The following is a 20,091-nucleotide window of genomic DNA, read 5'->3' on the forward strand; positions in this document are numbered from 1 at the left end:
TTTGGAGCAAGGAGACAAGGTAGCAGTGGACAGAGAACAGTGGAGCCCTCAACAGAAAAGGATGGAGCTAATAGAGCCTGGATGTGTCAATGACCCTCCAGAGTTTTGCCACGGTGTGAGGCTAGTGCCCATACTCACTGTCATATTGGAAGGAGCCCCCCGCCCCTACCTTAGCCTGCAGTTGCTTGACCCTGAGGGTCAGAAAAGATATCTATGATGGTGAAAGCAAGAAAGTGATGGAGGGGCTTAAGAATTGGGAATTAAACGTGAGAAGAGGGATGGGTACCTACAAACTGAAGTGGAATTTGAAATAAATTCTACCACAAAAGGCTGTTACACACTAGGATTAGGGTAATTGTAAAGAACTTTGCTTGTATCTTGATGCATTAATTATTTACAGGCTAAAATTTTCATTACTACCTTATATAAAGCCTCATTTCTAATAAAAACTAACATACTAGATTTAGTTATATATACATGAATTTTTTTTTACAAGTGGATCAGAGTTTATTAAGTAGGGGGTGAAGAGGGTGTGGCACAAGTAGAAGTATGCGACACCCGAAGTGAACAGAATCTGAGATTCCTGAAAAAAAATCTGTCGATTACACAATTGGCCACTTGCTCCTCCATTGACACAGGGACTGGTCAGGGCAGATGAGGGAATAAATCCTGTGGCAGGACCAGTGGTTACTCCCAGGCTGGGAATAATCTCCACGGAGCTTTCAAGACCAAGCCAGGCTTGGGCAGAGACTTCATAGCTGATGAAGCTGGATCCAGCAAGGTGGCTGTGAGCGAGAAGCCCTGGGTGGCAATCTGGTTGTATATCATGAGCTGGCAGCACTGGCTCTGATCCCTAGGGAAGCAGTAGAGGTCATGGGTGAGGGCAGCCAGCGTGCCCAGGCAGCCTATGGGTACCATTGGGTTCTTGCAGGTCTTGAGAAGGAACTTTTCCTTGAAGCTTTCTGGAGTGCTGTAGACACTGAGGCTAAAGCCCTCAACGACTAGATGCTGCGACAGTTCAAAGGGTGCCTCTGAAGTCATAAGGCTGGGAACCCCCATGTCCCAGGCAACAGCAGTATGAGAAAACAGGGATGCTGAACTCCATCTCCTCTATATGTGAATTTGTAAAGATCAACCAGTTCATAAGCTGTAAAGTAATTACAGCTATTTGAATTAAAACAAACAAGTCTAAAATTAAAATGTGGTATCTGAATAGGTAACTTTTTAGTCCTTTAACACTGCTCTGAATGAATTAACATCAAAAAGCTATGAGGGGGCCACCCATGAAATTTGAGATATAAATGAATAAATAAAAATAAATATATATCTTTTTATATATACACATGTGTATTTATATAGTTATATCAACACAGACATACAAACACACATACACAAACATAAATACAATGAAAGAAAGAGAGATAAATTTCCAAATTCATTCTTAGGAGTATCCTTGACAGTACAGTGTCTTTGACACTGTTTCTAAATCTTCTTACCATAGCACCTTTAGGTAACTTTTTATCTTATTGGATTTGGTTGGATAAAAAAGGAACAGGTCATAAGAGGAATGCTTCTTCCTCTTAGTAACTACCACCCAAAAGTCTTAGAAAAATTTCAGAATGCTCCAAATAGGAGCATTCTGCCTTTGAGACTCTATAGATTGAGTGAAAGGGGGACAGAATCCAATTTAAGTCAAGGTGGAGGTAGCAGTGGACAAAGAGCAGAGGAGCCCTCATCACAAAGAAAGGAGCTAATAGAGTGGGATCTGTCCCTCACCCTCCAGAGTTCTGCTGCCATGTGAGGCTGGTGTCCTAGACCCAAACCCACCACCCAATAGAGGGAGTCCCCAACTCAGGCCTGCAGTCACTTAACCCTTTCTGAGGGCCAGGAAAAACAACCATGTTAGGTGAAAGTAAAGGTGAAGGAAGAACTTGAGAGGTAGGAAATTAGGTAGGAGAAGAGGGATGCACAGCTGAGAATTGAAGTTGATTTTGAAATAAATTCCACCACAAAAGGTTGTTACACCATGGGTCAAGTTCAGTAGTAAAGAACTGTACTTAAATCTTGAGTCATTAACTTTTTTGGTAGGTCTAAAATATTCATTACAAACATATATAGTATCATTTCCAGGGAAAAGGAGATATTGGATTCCAAACAACTGATTTACATGTGAATTTTCTAAGAGTCAACCGGTTGATAAAATCAAGAGTAATTGTAGCTAATTTGAACTAAAAAAGTAAGTCTAGAAGTCGTGTGGTGCCTTACTATGTGTGTTTTTAATCCTTTAGCCCTGCACCAAGTGAACTGAGCACAGTATCTTCTGACAGCTTCTACGATGCCAAGTGAGCTATGACGAATAAATCTGTATATATGTGTCCGTATATGTGTAGACACACACACACACACACACACATTCAGAGAAATTGATGTTTGGGATGTTCACTCTCAGGAACACCTGGGAATACAGAGTTCCCTTCATATATTTTTAAAGCCCTCTCATGGTAAGCTTCAACGTGTAATATTCTTTGTCTTGAAATTGAGATAGAAAAGATGCACAGGTCATAAGGGAAGTCTTTTTAATCCTAGAATTTGTCACCCTTGATTACTGTGTATGAAATTCTACTAGAGATGGCAAGGAAGGAGAGAAACTTATTTGGAGCAAGGAGGAGTTAGCAGTGGACAGGGAGCCAGAGGAGGCCTTAGCAGAGAAGATGGGAGCTAATAGACTGGGATCTGTCCCCCATCCTCCAGAGTTCTGCTGCCGTGTGAGGCTGGTGTCTCAGACCCAAACCCACCCTAGTATAGAGGGAGTCCCTGACTCTGCCCTGCAGTGACTTGACCCTATCTGAGGGCCAGGAAAGACAGCCATGATCGAGGACAGTCAGGTGTGAAGGAGGGACTTGAGAAGCAGGAAATTAGGTAGGGGAAGAGGGATGCACACATGCAAATTGAAGTCAATTTTGAAATAAATTCCACCACAAAAGGCTGTTACACCATGGGTCAAGTTCAGTAGTAAAGAACTGTACTTAAATCTTGAGTCATTAACTTTTTTGGTGGGTCTAAAATATTCATTACAAACATATATAGTATCATTTCCAGGGAAAAGGAGATATTGGATTCCAAACAACTGATTTACATGTGAATTTTCTAAGAGTCAACCGGTTGATAAAATCAAGAGTAATTGTAGCTAATTTGAACTAAAAAAGTAAGTCTAGAAGTCGTGTGGTGCCTTACTATGTGTGTTTTTAATCCTTTAGCCCTGCACCGAGTGAACTGACCACAGTATCTTCTGAAACCTTCTACGATGCCAAGTGAGCTATGACGAATAAATCCGTATATATGTGTCCGTATATGTGTACACACACACACACACACACACACACACACACACATTCAGAGAAATTGATGTTTGGGATGTTCACTCTCAGGAGCACCTGGGAATACAGAGTTCCCTTCATATATTTTTAAAGCCCTCTCATGGTAAGCTTCAACGTGTAATATTCTTTGTCTTGAAATTGAGATAGAAAAGATGCACAGGTCATAAGGGAAGTCTTTTTAATCCTAGAATTTGTCACCCTTGATTACTGTGCATGAAATTCTACTAGAGATGGCAAGGAAGGAGAGAAACTTATTTGGAGCAAGGAGGAGTTAGCAGTGGACAGGGAGCCAGAGGAGGCCTTAGCAGAGAAGATGGGAGCTAATAGACTGGGATCTGTCCCCCATCCTCCAGAGTTCTGCTGCCGTGTGAGGCTGGTGTCCCAGACCCAAACCCACCCTAGTATAGAGGGAGTCCCTGACTCTGGCCTGCAGTGACTTGACCCTATCTGAGGGCCAGGAAAGACAGCCATGATCGAGGACAGTCAAGGGTGAAGGAGGGACTTGAGAAGCAGGAAATTAGGTAGCGGAAGACAGAAGCACACCTGCAAATTGAAGTCGATTTTGAAATAACTTCCACCACAAAAGGCTGTTACACCATGGGTCAAGTTCAGTAGTAAAGAACTGTACTTAAATCTCGAATCATTAACTTTTTTGGTAGGTCTAAAATATTTGTTACAAACATATATAGCATTATATCTAGGGAAAAGGAGATATTGCATTCCAGATAACTGATTACATGTGAATTTTCTGAGTAAACCAGTTAATGAGGTCAAGAGTAATTGTAACTAATTTGAACCAAAAAAGTAAGTCTGGAAGTCACGTGGTACCTTACTATGTGTGTTTTTAATCCTTTCACACTGTCCTGAGTAAATTGACAACAGAAACCGCTGATGAAACCTCTGATGAAATGTGAGATAGAAAGATAGATATATATAAACAGAAATATATATATATATATAAATACAGAGAGGGAGATGTATTGAGATTTGGGGGGTTTGTTTTCAGCAGCATGCATGACATTACAGAGTGTCCTTGACACTAGTTGGATAAAAGAGAAATAGGTCGTAAGAGGGTTGCTTCTTACCCCTTTTGTCACCCTTATTAGCAGCAAAAACCCTTAGAATGCTGTCAGATTGCCCATCTATAAGACTCTGCTAAAGTGGTCCCAGAGAGCAGGAAAACCTATTTGAAGCAAGGAGAAGTAATTCTGAAGGGGTTCAGGAGTAAAGAAATGTACGTGAACTTGATTCACTAAGTTGTTTTTCCTAGGACTCAGATCTTCATTACAAATATATAAAGTCTCATTTCTAGGGAAAAATTAAATATCAGTTTCAAGTAACTGATTAAAGTATTATTTTTTAGGACAAGTAGATTACAAGTTATTGAAAAATTGTAGCTAATTCTCATTTAAAAATAAGTCTAGAGAAACATGTAACGTCTTACTATGTGCATTTCTAATCCTTTAGCTGTGACTCAAATGAGTCGAAAACCATAACCCATGTTAGACCCATGCCTGAAAGGTGAGATGTAAATACATATATAGAAAGAGATGGGGGGATATTGACACTTGTGAAATCTGATTATTTATTGAATGGAGTCCTTATCTCAGGAAGTTATTTGAATCCTGTCCAAGGAGGAGAAAAGATATCCATGATATGTGACAAGTAGAAGGTGGTAGAGGGACCCAGGTTCCAAATAACTAATTAACTTATAGTTTTTTAGAGTTCTATCAGTTTATGAATTGTAGAGCAATTGTACCTGATTTCAACCAAAACAGTAAGTATACAAAGTTACTTGGTTCTGACAATGTACATTTTCCATCTTTCACACTGGCCTGAATAAATTGATATCAGAAGTCTGTGATGGCTTTGATATGTCTTACCTGTCAATGAAGGTTCCATCCAGCAATACCGATGTCATTTGTTTGAGTCAGTGCTATATATATCCATCTTGAGAGAGAGAGAAAAAGAGAGTGAGAAAGACAGACAGACAGAGATAGAAAGAGAGAGAGAAAGAGAAACAGCTATTTGCAAAATTCAGTCTTGGAAGTGTCTATGGAAATACAGTGTTTTCTGGAGAATAATTCTAAAATTATTTCTAAAAAATTAGGTCTTCCAGTGAGCCAAATCATGTTTCCTCTGTTTTTTAGATTCAAAGGATTCTTTTTGTTGAAATAAATTTTTCATATCACTGTTCCATGTAGCACATTTCTAATGATATATTCTTGCATTTGTTGGTGGTTAAAGAATAAAGGAACAACTCTCCAGGCTCGATAATGGTACTGAGGACACTGACTTATCTGATTCTTGTGGGTAAGTCAGTTTGAAATTTGGAGGGAGGGAGCAGTTGGTGGATCTCTTATCTTTGCAAAGATAGGGCTTGTGTTGAGGCAAGAAAGAAAAAGGAAAATTGTGGAAAGGTATCCAAATGTTTGGGGGGGTACACAATTATAACTAATTGAATTTGCAGATAAGTACCACGTGTAAAAAAAGTATTTCCACATACTCACAAATAAATGTTCTTCTAGTTTGAAAATGTGAAAATAGACTTAGTAGATAATAATTTTATTATAAAGTTTCTTTCTTAACAAAGGATTGCAGAATGCTGTTTACCCTTCAACTGTATTCCTTTCCTGTTTTTCCTGGATATATACTGATTCTTGGTTTTGTTGCTTTTGTCTATGAGGAAATGAGACTGATAGAAAAAGCAAATGTGTTCTGCTGAATAAAGCCCTCTTCATGATTATTGGAATTTTATTAATTTTGACTTGTTTCTGAGTAATCTTACTGAGAGTACTTCCTGCTGCACTGATCTTCAGGCATTTTTACCACAGACTCACAGCAAGGAAACAATAGATTCCTAAAATGGCATGTGTCTGAACTGCGGAAATATTCATGAGATTTTTCTTCTGCTCGTCTCTTGGACAGTTATTTAACCATTCACCAGCTTGTGTCAATGTTGGAGAGTGAGTAGTGCTGAAGAGGATATTAACTGATAACTTTTGCAATTTTTTTGTTGTCTGGACAAAGACAATATGGAAAATAAGAGTGACCAGTGAATACAAATAGTTCTTCAAATTACCCATTAATTTCCATTTTCTGTGACTTTTTTCACCATGGGCCATCAATGAAGAGTTCACTCTGTCACTTCATTAAATTTTATGTCTGCATATTAGCTATATATCTTCTGCAGTGAGGCCGAGGGCTGGGGCAAAATTTGAATAGATTGAGCAAGGCAAGCATTTCCTTTTTCTTACCCCCTCCAAACAAAATAAAGTGGTTTTGTTTTGTTTTCTTAGTTACAAATGCTTATTGTATAGATACAAGTGACATTTGCGATAGTATCTGTGAGAAACACTGGTGTTTCAGACTAGGAGGATGGTTTTTGATTTGGAGTTTGACCTGGAAACAATGCTTGACTTTGACATCTAATATTCACTGGACACTCGGCAAGTCACTAAACCTCTTTAAACTTTAGATCATTCACCTGTAAACTGTAAAAATAATGCTATGTACAGTATCTATCTACTGGGTGTTGTAGAATAAAAAACTAATAATAAAGGTAAATTAGTATGTGTGAAAGTGCTTTTAAAGCTCTAAAGCACCACAAATAAGCTTTATGCTAAAAACCAAAAGTAACACAACAGTTCATTATTAGGAAAATCAGAAAATACAGACAAACAATAAATTCACCCATAAATAGCCATTCTTAATTTTTGATCCATGCCCTTCCAGGTTCTTTAGAGATATACATTTTTTGTTTATGGGTATGGTATCACATGTACCTTCTTTTTAAAAATAACCTTATTGCTCAGTGACGTATCACATATTTCTGTGTTAATAAATATACATATGCATTTACAACACTATATTTTCTTTAATTTCAGATTTTTATTGTTGCCTGAAGTCCTACCAATAGCTAACTTTATTTATTTTTAAATTTACAACATTATTTTTAACAGCTATACAATACCTCATAGTGTAGATGTGTCATAGTTTATTTAAGTAATCAGATATCAATGGACATTTAAATTGTTTACAACTTTTTACTCATACAAAGAGTGATGAATATCTTTGAGACCAAACCTCTATATATTATTATTTCCTTATGATAAGTTCTCAGAAATGGAAATTGTGTCAAAAGGAATGCTTGTGAGGCTCTTGATATTGATATGCCCTCCCAAATCACAATATAAAAGTGTACGTTTCCTCCATTCCCATGAGTTTCATAGAACTTGTATTTCATTGTTTGCAAATTACCTTAGCCCATTTAAAATTGGGATATTAGGGGCTGGCCCCACGGCCAAGTGATTAAGTTCATGCACTCCGCTGCAGGCAGCCCAGTGTTTCGTTGGTTCGAATCCTGGGTGCGGACATGACACTGCTCATCGAACCACACTGAGGCAGCATCCCACATACCACAATTAGAAGGACTCACAATGAAGAATATACAACTATGTACCAGGGAGCTTTGGGGAGAGAAAAAAGAAAAAAATAGAATCTTTAAAAAAATAAACAAATAAATAAATAAAATTGGGATGTTATCGGGGGGTGACGTCAGCAACATGGTGGCATGAGCTCACCTGGGACTCTCCCCTCCAAATTACAACCAAAAAGAGCAACTGCTTTCCAACCAAAATAAAAATTCCTAATAACAGAAATTGTCAGAGACCCACAGCAGCCAAATGCCGGAGGGTGGAGAGGCTGGAGCCACCCTCGGAGGAGCTGGAACTGGGTAGGAAAGAACTTTGCTCCCTCCCCTAGAGACTGGGATTTGCTGCTGTGGGTGAGGGAAGGAGTGGGGGAGGGGCCGCGCGTGTGGGGATCATCCAGGACTCCCACTGCCGGTGCAGTGGAAACCCTCTAACGGGGGAAAGCTTTTGCATGGGGGAACCCCAGCAAACCAGGGCCCTCGGAGACCAGAGAGCAAGAGCTGACCCCAATCCAGGTCAGCACGCAAGAGAAAGTGCCCCTCCTCCCCCAACCCACACTGCACGCGGCCATCGCAGCTGAAGGTAGAGGGCTCAGAATGCAAGGCTCTCGACCCCCATCTAGTGGCAACAGGCTGTAACTGCAACCAAATAATAGCATCATGTGCAAAAACTGCTCCTCTACCATCCAGCAATTTATAAAAGCTCCAGTCCAACAGGAAAACAATAAAAATACAGAAGTAGGTCCTGAGGATTTGGAAATAGGTAAACTAAGTGAAGATGAGTTCAAAATAGCTATCATCAAAATATTCAATGAGGTAAAGGGAAATATAGAGAAACAAGTCAATGAGTTCTGGAGTTACTTCCCAAAAGAGATTGAAATTATAAAGAAGAATCAATTAGAAATACTAGAGGTGAAAAATACAATGGATCAGATAAAACAGGGTACGGATTCTCTGAATGCCCGTGTAGACACCATAGAGGAGAAAATTAGCATAATCTAAGATAGACAGGCTGAATGGCTCCAGACAGAGGAAGAAAGGGAACTAAGAATTTAAAAAACTGAAGAAAATCTCAGAGAAATAGCTGACTCAATGAGAAAATGCAACTTAAGAATCATCAGAATTCCTGAGGCTGTGGAAAAGGAAAATGGAGCAGAAAGTATGCTCAACGAAATAATAGAAGAGAACTTCCCAAATCTAGGGATTTAGAGATAAATGTGTGTGAAGGAAGCTTTCAGATCTCCTAGATTTGTCAATGTAAAAAGACCTACTGCAAGGCATATAGTAGTAAAAATGGCAAAAATGAATGACAAAGAAAGAATACTCAGGGCAGCAAGGCAGAAGAAAATAACCTACAAAGGAACCCCTATCAGACTTTCAGCGGATTTCTCTACAGAAACCTTACAAGCTAGGAGAGATTGGAGTGGCATATTCAAAGCTTTAGAGGATAAAAATCTTCAGGCAAGAATACTCTATCCAGCAAAAATATCCTTCAGATATGAGGGAGAAATTAAATCTTTTCCAGACAAACAAAAGCTAAGGGACTTCATAGTCACAAGACCTCCACTACAAGAAATCCTCAAGAAGGCTCTCATACCTGAGAAAAGATAAAAAGGGAGAAAGGGGTCACAAAACACAGAGTAGGGAGACAGATAGAATCTGAATAGGATAGCAAATATTCAACTATATCATTAGGATAAAGGGAAGGAAATCACCAAAGCAAAGACAATCTTATCACTCTAACCACAAACTCACAACACGAGCTGGAATAAGAGATGAAAATAATAATTTAGGAGGAGAGGAGGAAAGGGTCTGAAACAGTCTAGGCTAAGGAAGTAAGAGACCACCAGAAAATGGACTATGTTATACACGAGATTCTGAATACAAAGTTCAGGGTAGCCACTAAACTAAAAAACAGAACAGAGACACGAAACATAAATAAGAAAAAATCTAAGAAACCCAGCATAAGAAATTGCAGTAGTCAATAGGTAGGCTAAAACATACAGGACGAGAAACAAAGGAAGCACAGGAAAACTGGAAAACGAGCAACAGAATGACAACATTAAGCCCTCATGCATCAATACTCACCTTCAATGTAAATGGATTGAACTCTCTAATCAAAAGACACAGAGTGGCAAAATGGATTAAAGAACAAGATCCAACAATTTGTTGCCTCCAGGAAACACACCTCAGCTCCAAGGACAAACACAGGCTCAGAGTGAAGGGGTGGAAGACAATACTCCAAGCTAATAGCAAACAAAAGAAAGCAGGTGTCGCAATACTTACATCAGACAAAACAGACTTCAAGATAAGGCAGGTAAAGAGAGACACAGAGGGCCAAAATATATAATGATCAAAGGGACACTTCATCAAGAAGAAATAATGCTTATAAATGTCTATGCACCCAACACAGGAACACCAAAGTTCATAAAGCAACTATTAACAAACCTAAAAGACGATATCAAAAATAACACAATAATAGTAGGGGACCTCAACACCCCACTCACATCAATGGACAGATCATCCAGACAGAAAATCAATAAAGAAACAGTGGAGCTAAACAAAAAGCTAAAACAGTTGGACTTAATAGACATATATAGAACACTCCATCCAAAAACAGCAGAATACATATTCTTCTCATGCGTGCATGGAACATTCTCAAGGATAGACCATATGTTGGGAAACAAGGCAAGCCTCTACAAATTTAAAAAAATTGAAATAATAACAAGCATCTACTCCGATCATAATGCTATAAAGCTAGAAATTAATTACGAGAAAAAAGCTGAGAAAAGCACAAGGATGTGGAGACTAAACAATAGGCTATCGAACAAGCAATGGATCATTGAAGAAATTAAAGAAGAAATCAGAAAATACCCGGAGACAAGTGAAAATGATAACATGCTATACCAACTCAGCAAAAGCTGTGTTAAGAGGAAAATTCATTGCAATTCAGGCACATCTTAACAAACAAGAAAAATCCCAAGTCAGCAATCTTAAACTACACCTAACTGAACTAGAGAAAGAAGAACAAACAAAGCCCAAAGTCAGCAGAAGGAGAGAAATAATAAAAATCAGAGCAGAAAGAAATGCTATTGAAACAAAAAAGGCAGTAGAAAGGATCAATGAAACAAAGAGCTGGTTCTTTGAGAAGATAAATAAAATTGACAAACCCCTAGCCAGACTTACAAAGAAAAAAAGAGAGAAAGCTCAAATAAACAAAATCAGAAATGAAAGAGGAGAAATAACAACAGACTCCACAGAAATACAACGGATTATAAGAGAATACTACGAAAAACTCTATGCCAGCAAAATGGATAACCTAGAGGAAATGGATAAATTCTTGGACTCCTACAATCTCCCAAAGCTCACTCAAGAAGAAGCAGACAATTTGAACAGACCAATCACAAGGAAAGAGATTGAAGCAGCAATCAAAAGCATCCCAAAAAATAAAACCCCAGGACCAGATGGCTTTCCTGTGGAATTCTACCAAACTTTCAGAGAGGATTTAATACCTATCCTTTTCAAGCTATTCCAAAAAATTGAGGAGGATGGAACACTTCCTAACACATTCTGTGAGGCCAACATCACGCTGATACCAAAGCCTGACAAGGACAGCACGAGAAAGGAGAACTACAGGCCAATATCACTGATGAACATAGATGCAAAAATTCTCAACAAAATTTTGGCAGCCCAAATACAGCAATACATCAAAAGGATCATACATCAGGATCAAGTGGGATTCATACCAGGGACACAGGGATGGTTCAACATCCGCAAAGCAATCAACGTGATACACCACATCAACAAACTGAGGAATAAAAACCACACGATCATCTCAATAGATACAGAGAAAGCATTTGACAAGATCCAACAGCCATTTATGATAAAAACTCTGAACAGAATGGTGATAGAAGGGAACTACCTCAACATAATAAAGGCCATATGTGACAAACCCACAGTCAACATCATGCTCAATGGGCAAAACCTGAGAACCATCCCCTGAAAACAGGAACGAGACAAGGACGCCCTCTATCACCACTCTTATTTAACATAGTACTGGAGGTTTTGGCCAGAGCAATTAGGCAAGAAAAAGGAATCCAAATAGGGAGGGAAGAAGTGAAACTCTCGCTGTTTGCAGATGACATGATCTTATATATAGAAAACCCCAAAGAATCCATTGGAAAACTTTTAGAAGTAATCAACAACTACAGCAAAGTTGCAGGGTATAAAATCAATTTACATAAATCAGTAGCATTTCTATACTCTAATAACGAACTAACAGAAAAAGAACCCAAGAACACAATACCATTCACAATTGCAACAAAAAGAATAAAATACCTCGGGATGAATTTAACTAAGGAAATGAAAGACATATACAATGAAAACTACAAAGCTTCTCTGAAAGAAATGGATGACAATGTAAAGAGATGGAAAGACATTCCATGCACATGGATTGAAAGAAGAAACGTAGTTAAAATGTCCATTCTACCTAAAGCAATCTACAGATTCAACACCATCCCAATGAGAATCCCAATGACATTCTTTACAGAAATAGAACAAAGAATCCTAAAATTCATATGGGGCAACAAAAGCCCTCGAATTGCTAAAGCAATCCTGAGAAAAAAGAGCGCAGCTGGAGGCATCACAATCCCTGACTTCAAAACATACCACAAAGCTACAGTAATCAAAACAGCATGGTACTGGTACAAAAACAGGTGCACAGATCAATGGAACAGAATTGAAAGCCCAGAAATTAAACCACACATCTATGGACAGCTAATCTTCGACAAAGGAACTGAGAGCATACAATGGAGAAAAGAAAGTCTTTTCAACAAATGGTGCTGAGAAAACTGGAAAGCCACATGTAAAAGAATGAAAATTGACCATTCTTTTTCACCATTCACCAAAATAAACTCAAAATGGATCGAAGACCTAAAGCTGAGACCTGAAACCATAAGGCTTCTAGAAGAAAACGTAGGCAGTACACTCTTTGACATCAGTATTAAAAGGATCTTTTCGGACACCATGTCTTCTCAGACAGGGGAAACCATAGAAAGAATAAACAAATGGGACTTCATCAGACTAAAGAGCTTCTTCAAGGCAAGGGAAAACAGGACTGAAACAAAAAAACAACCCACTAGCTGGGAAAAAAATATTTGCAAGTAAAACATCCGGCAAAGGCTTAATATCCATAATACATAAAGAACTCACACAACCCAACAACAAAACATTGAACAACCCAATTAAAAAAATGGGCAGGAGACATGAACAGACATTTCTCCAAAGAAGATATACGGATGGCCAATAGGCACATGAAAAGATGTTCATCATCACTGATCATCAGGGAAATGCAAATCAAAACTACACTAAGATATCACCTTACACCCATTAGAATGACAAAAATATCTAAAACTAATAGTAACAAATGTTGGAGTGGTTGTGGAGAAAAAGGAACCCTCATACGCTGCTGGTGGGAATGCAAACTGGTGCAGCCACTATGGAAAACAGTATGGAGATTCCTCAAAAAATTAAAAGTAGAACTACCATATGATCCAGCTATCCCACTATTGGGTATCTATCCAAAGAGCTTGAAATAAGCAATTCCAAAAGTCCCATGCACCCCAATGTTCATTGCAGCATTATTTACAATAGCCAAGACGTGGAAGCAACCTAAGTGCCCATCAACAGATGATTGGATAAAAAAAGACGTGGTATATATATACAATGGAATACTACTCAGCCATGAAAAAGAACAAAATTGTCCCATTTGCAACAACATGGATGGACCTTGAGGGAATTACATTAAGTGAAATAAGCCAGATAGAGGAGGACAATCTCTGTATGACTCCACTCATATGAGGAATTTAAATACGTCGACAAAGAGAACAGATTAGTGGCTACCAGGGGAAAGGGGGGGTGGGGGTGGGCAAAAAGGGTGAAGGGTTGCACCTACAACACGAGTGACAGACAATAATGTACAACCGAAATTTCACAAGATTGTAACCTATCACTACCTCAATAAAAAATTTAAAAAATAAAATAAAATAAAATTGGGATGTTATCTCTGTCATTGGATTGAAAAGTTAAATATATCAATCTTTTTTATGTCATATATAGGGCAAGTAATTTTTCCCAGGTTGTCTAGCTTTTCACTGTGTATAAATTTATAGTCTTTTTTTTTTCTAACATCTGTTGCCAATCTTCCTCTTTTTTTTTTTCTTTACATGAGCCACCAACATAGAATGGCCACTGAAAGATGAGTGGCATAGGTCCGCGCCTGAGAACCAAATCCAGGCCGCAGAAGCAGAGTGCACTGAACTTAACCACTAGGCTGCCAGGGCTGGCCCATAGAAGTTTATAATCTTCATGCATTTGAATATATCTCTACTTTCCTTTGTGATTTATGCCTTTAGTGTCATACGTAGAAAGTCTTTCTCTACCCAAGGTTTTAATATAGTCACCAAAATTTCTTCTTCTATATTTTGAATTTGTTTTCTACATTTGAATAAAACATCTGTCCAGAATTTATTTTGTATTAAGATATAAAATGTAGGAATCTACTTTTCTCCCAAGTGACTACCTAGTTTCCCCAACATCAAAATTGCATCCCCCTCCATTGCTCTTGCCCTATTTTAATGATCTCTATTGCACTTATCACTTTATAACTTATGTTATTTACTTATTTATTATACTTATGGTCTGTCCTCATAACAAGAGTGCAAGCATCATGAAGGAAGAAAATTTTGTCCATTTTGTTAACTGCTGTATCTCCAGTGACTAAAACAGCACCATAGTACGTAGTAGGCACTCAATGACTTTGGTCGAATGAATGAACCTATTGTTGAAAAAATTTCTATTTTCTTCAGTGATTTTTAAATGTCTCTCTATTTTATTATGAATCTTTGCATACCGGCTCTGTTTCCAGAATTTATTTTATTCCATCATTTTACTAGCCTTTTGATTACAGCACACTTTTCACACCTTAAGGTATAATTTACAGCATAGTAAATGTTCTTTAAAAACTTAAGCTACAATTTATATTTAATGAATTTTATGCATTGTGTGGCAATTCTATGAGTTTTGACTAATACATAGATTCGTGTAACCACTGTCATAATCATGACACAGAAAAATTCTATCATCCTTTTAAAATTTCTCAAGTCCTTTTGTGTTCAACCTTTCCCCCAAATCTAGCCCCTGGCAATGACTGATCTATTTTCTGTCCCTACAGTTTTACCTTTTCCAGAATGTCATGTAGTTGAGTTGAACAGTATGTAGCCAATTGAAATTGGCTTCTTTCATATAGCTTAATGCATTGGAGATTCATCCATATAAATACGTGTATCAGTAGTCTGTTTCTTTTTATTGCTGAGTAGTATGCCATTATATGAATATTCCATATTTTCCTATCCATTCACCCATTGATGGACGTTTAGATTATTTCCAGTTTTGGCCTGTTATGAATAATGTGGCTATGAACATTTGCATATACGTCTTTGTGTGGGCGTAAGGATTGCTGAATCTTATGGTAAAGTGTAGTTTAATTGTATAAAAAATAGTTTCCAAAATGGCTGTACTGTTTCACATGTATGAGGGTTCTGGTTGCTCTGCATCCTTGCCTGTACTTCATATTGTCCGTCTGTTTTGTTTCACTTTGTTTTTTAAGACATTGTAATAGGTGAGTAGAGGTATCTCACTGAGACTTGAAATTGTATTTTCATAATGACCAATGATGTTGAGCATCTTTTCGTATGCTTACTTGCTATCCATTGATTTCCTTTGGTGAAGTGTCTATCCAAGTTTTTGGTCTGTTTTTAAATTCTTTTTCCTTATTGTTGAGTTTTGAGAGTTCTTTATATGTTCTGGATACAAATTCATCAGATAAATATTTTGCAAATATTTTCTCCCAATCTGTAGCTTGTCCCTGTTTTGGTTTTTTTTTTTTACACAGCAGAAATTTTTAATTTTGATAAAATTCAATTTTTTCTTTCATGATTATGATTTTTGGTGTACTGTCTAAGATATGTTTTTCTAACCCAAGGTCACAAATATTTTCTCCTATGTTTTCTTCTAGAAATTTCATAGTTTTAGGTTTTACATTTAGGTACATGGATCCATTTTGGGTTCGTTTTGGTGTATGTTGTGTGATATAGGTTGAAGACTGTTCTTTTGTATATGTATGTCCAATAATTCTACTACAATTTCTTGTGAGACTATTTTTTCTCTGTTGAATTGCCGTTGCATCTTTGTTGAAAATCAGTTGACCACGTACAAGAGTCTATTTCTGGACTCTATTTTGTTCCACTGTTCTATGTGTCGATTCTTTCTTCTATACCACACTGTCTTGATTATTTAACTTTATAGTAAGTCTTTAAATCAGGGAGTGGTATCACTTTGCCTTTCCATGTGAATTTTAGAATCAGGTTATCAATATCTACAAAAAATTGTGCTGTGATTTTTTAATAGAAATTGTATTGAATCTATAGCTTGGTTTGAGGAGAAGTGACATCTTAACAATGTTGAGTCTTCTAATCTATGAACATGGTACATCTCTTACCTTAAAATCTTTTTTTCTTTAATCATGTTTTGTAATTTTCAGTGTACAGATCCTGCACATATTTCGTTAATTTACACCAAAGTGTTTTGTGGGTTTTGGTGTTAATATAAATGGTGTAGTTGCTTAAATTTCCATTTTTCAATAGTTCATTGCTAGTATATAGAAATATAATTGTTTTGTTTATTGACCTTTTATCTGATAACTTTATTAAACTCACTTATTAGTTCTATTAGCTTCTTTGTAGATTCCTTGGGATTTTCTGGGTAGACAAGCATATCTTCTACAAATAGAGTTTTATTTCTTCCTTTCAAATCTATACGCCTTTTATTTCCTTTTCTTGCCTTATTGCATTGACTAGAACCTCCAATACAATTTTGAATAGAAGAATAGTGAACTGACATCCTGGATTGCTAATCATTGGGAGAAAATATTCAGTCTTTCACCATTAGGAATGATATTAGCCATGGGATTTTTGTAAATGTCCATTGTCAGGCTAAGGAAGTTCCCTTCTATTCCTAGTTTGCTGAAAGTTTTTATTATGAATGGACCTTAAATTTTTTGGAAAAAAAAATTTACATCTATTGAGATGACTGTATGTTTTATTTTCCTTTGTTTATTGACACGGTGAATTACATTAATTTTAGAGTATTGAACCATCCTTGAATTCATGGAACAAACACCACTTGGTCATGATGCATTTTCTTTTTTATGTTGCTGGATTCGATTTCCTAACGTTTTGTTAAGGCTTTTTGCATCTGTATTCATGAGGGATGTTGGTTGGTAATTTTCTTGTCATGTAACATCTTTACTGATTTGGCTGGTCTAACAAAGATAGAATAATCAGGGTAATGCTGGTCTCTTAATATGAGTTTGGAAATAGTCCTCTTTTTCTCTTTTCTGGAAGAGTTTGTTTAGAATTGGTATTATTTCTTCACTTAAAAATTGGGCTTGGATTTTTTGTTGTTGGAAAGTTTTAAACTACAAGTTCAATTTCCTTAAAAGGTATATTATCTTTTAGACTATTCAGCTTATCTATTTTTTCTTGAGCAAATGTTAGTAGTTCATGTCTTTCAGGCAATATCTCCATTTAATCTAAGTTGTCATGTATGGCACCTTTTTAATTTCTGTAATGATAAAATGCAATTAAATATCTTGTATGTCAGTATTCTCCCACTGCAATGGTTTTATTACATTATGGTCAGAAAATATAGCCTGCATAATTTTTATATTTTAAAGTACATTGAAGTTTTTTGTGTCTTATTACAGGATGAGTTTCTTCAAATATTTCATACGAATTCTTTAAGTATGTGTTTGCTGCACAATAGAAGTTTCTATATTTCAATATATATATATATATTTAAGAATAGATAGTATTTGGCCAGAGACACTCAGATCTTATCTTTGCCACCAATACTCCCAAGGGAAGTACATACCCTGTGGACCAAGCCAGGCAAAAGACACTCCTAGTTACTTTGGAGCTTCCTCTCCAAACCCCGGTAGAGAATTCTAATGAGCTAACTTAGGTTGGAATCAGATCTGAAGCCGGACTCAGCTCTCTTCAACCAGAGTTTACACTATAAACTGGGAATGTAGCCTTGTGTGTTGTGGATAGTTTGGGGGAAAAGTCCAGAGCCCTAGTGTGAGAGCAGGAAGACCAAAGAATCACCCTGGTGCCCTTAGTGCTTTGAGTATGGCCACATGCCTCCTCCAGCATCTGTACAGAGAAGTAAGCGTCCAATGGGAAAGACAGGACCTGACCCCAATACACATCTCACCTCTTTTCAACATGGCCTTGTTAATGTCCTATAGAATCTACCTTCTATCAATATAAGATGTCTTGGTCATAGTTAATATGTTTACTTTGAATTCAACTTTGATATTAATATTACAACTTTTAATATTTTGAGATTTAACGTTTGCATCTCATATCTTTGTCCATCTCTTTATTTTCAAACTATCATTTTAATTTAGTTTTTGTCTCTTGTATATAGCATATTGTGCATCTAGTTTTTAAACTTATCTGAGAGTATTTGCCAGTATTTAATATGACAGTAACGTGCTTGTATTTGTTATCATTTCTGGTATTTTAGGTTTTATTTGCTATCATCTTCCTTTGTTTTCTGTGTTAAACATTCTCTTCATATTTTATCTTTAAATTTTTCTGTACTTTGCTATTAATTCATTGTTTTTATTCTTGTCAATTTTTAATGATATGAAAGTTATAAACTTATTTTTAGAGAACATAATTGTGCCCTAGTTTCTCCGTCAGTATCCAGGTTAACACTAGACTTGTACCTGGGAAAGAGAAGAAATGAGACTTGCTTTTACTTCTATCTTCTTACAAACCTTAAATCCTAAGTTGTGTGAGAAAACCTGCAAATTTAAGTCCATGGTATTATCAAGAATCTTAGATTATCTTTGTTTTTAGAATCATTTGTTCCATGTGCTCCATTAACAATGATTATTTAGACAGTTCTGAATTGTTATGATTTAATTTCTTAACCTTGTCTCTATAAGGTATCTTTCTTACTCCTGCATTCTTCCTTTTGACTCATTGCTCAGTGGGCTTGAGCACTTCGAGTAATTGTTTTTAGGAAAGGTATGTGGCTGCTATGCTTTGAGTTGCTTCATGTTGGAGAGTATCTGTCTGTTGCTCCTAAATATGAACAGCACTTTTCCTGGATATAGAGTCAATGAGTCACAGTCCTTTCCCTGCAAACTCTAAACATATTGTTTGAAGTTCCATTTACATAGCACACTGTTTTTAAGAAATCTCAATTGCATATTTACTTGGGGTAGTTTTGTGAGGCACTGAAAGTGATAGGAGGCCCTAAAGCCATCCTAAGTCATACCTTTGTGCCCCCATGATTCTGTCAGTCATGGTTCTGTGTGTTCACTTTGTCAGGCAAGTTCAGATTTATTATAACATTTCATTGCTATCTGGAGATCCAGTAGTCTGTGTGGTTGAGAAAGGGCTTGTATTAAGAGAATGGTAACCTCAGGGGGAAATTCACCTCTTTTGGCCAATCAGTTCCCATCCCTGTCAGCCTCAACTCACTAAGCCTGGGCAGAGGTTGTGGGTGCAGGTAAAGGAGGGAGAGATTAGAGGGAGTGGGGAGCTCTTGTATCCCAGGTTAGCCTAAGAGTATTCATCCGTGGCCAATTTTGGTGGTGCCCTAGTTCTGTTCTTCATCCATCATCTCCGTTCTTCAGTCTTGGGCACAGGCTATGAGCACTGCCTTGGGCTTGATCCCACTTGGAGTGGAATTTGTGTCCTGTGTTGGAAGCTTCAGCAGGGCATGAAACTGCACCCCAGTGGCTACCTTGTCTTTAGCCATAGGATAAAATGAGGCATAACTGTGGAGTTCATCAAAGAGGCTCCTCTTCCTCCTCCTATTAATGGAAGGAGCCCAGTCTGTATGTTATTTCTCCTTTGAAATGCATCTTATTAAAATTCCTTATTAAATTACCTGCAAAGAGCACTTGCATCTCCAAATGTGACTCTCATTAATGTTTAACTGTCATATTCATGGGATGTCTTGTTTCAAGAGATGAATATTACAGGACAAGATGGGTGCTCCCTACCCACGCCTGAAGTCCCTTCTTTGATTGCTGTGGAAATAGGTCTGGCCAAGGTTTGATGACTTGCCCAGGATCCCACAGCTCATTCATGGGAGAACTGGAACACAGGTCTCTCCTATCACTCCCTCTATCTCCACGCTATG

At 37.4% G+C, this 20,091-nt stretch overlaps 1 pseudogene; it reads right to left on the reverse strand.

Moving 5' to 3' along the window:
* Window positions 1-687: 687 nt before the first annotated feature.
* On the reverse strand, window positions 688-1,059 carry LOC139046533 (HIG1 domain family member 2A pseudogene; annotated as a pseudogene).
* Window positions 1,060-20,091: the final 19,032 nt, after the last annotated feature.

The sequence above is a fragment of the Equus asinus genome, chromosome 11 (assembly GCF_041296235.1).
Source record: "Equus asinus isolate D_3611 breed Donkey chromosome 11, EquAss-T2T_v2, whole genome shotgun sequence".
NCBI classification, from domain to species: domain Eukaryota; kingdom Metazoa; phylum Chordata; class Mammalia; order Perissodactyla; family Equidae; genus Equus; species Equus asinus.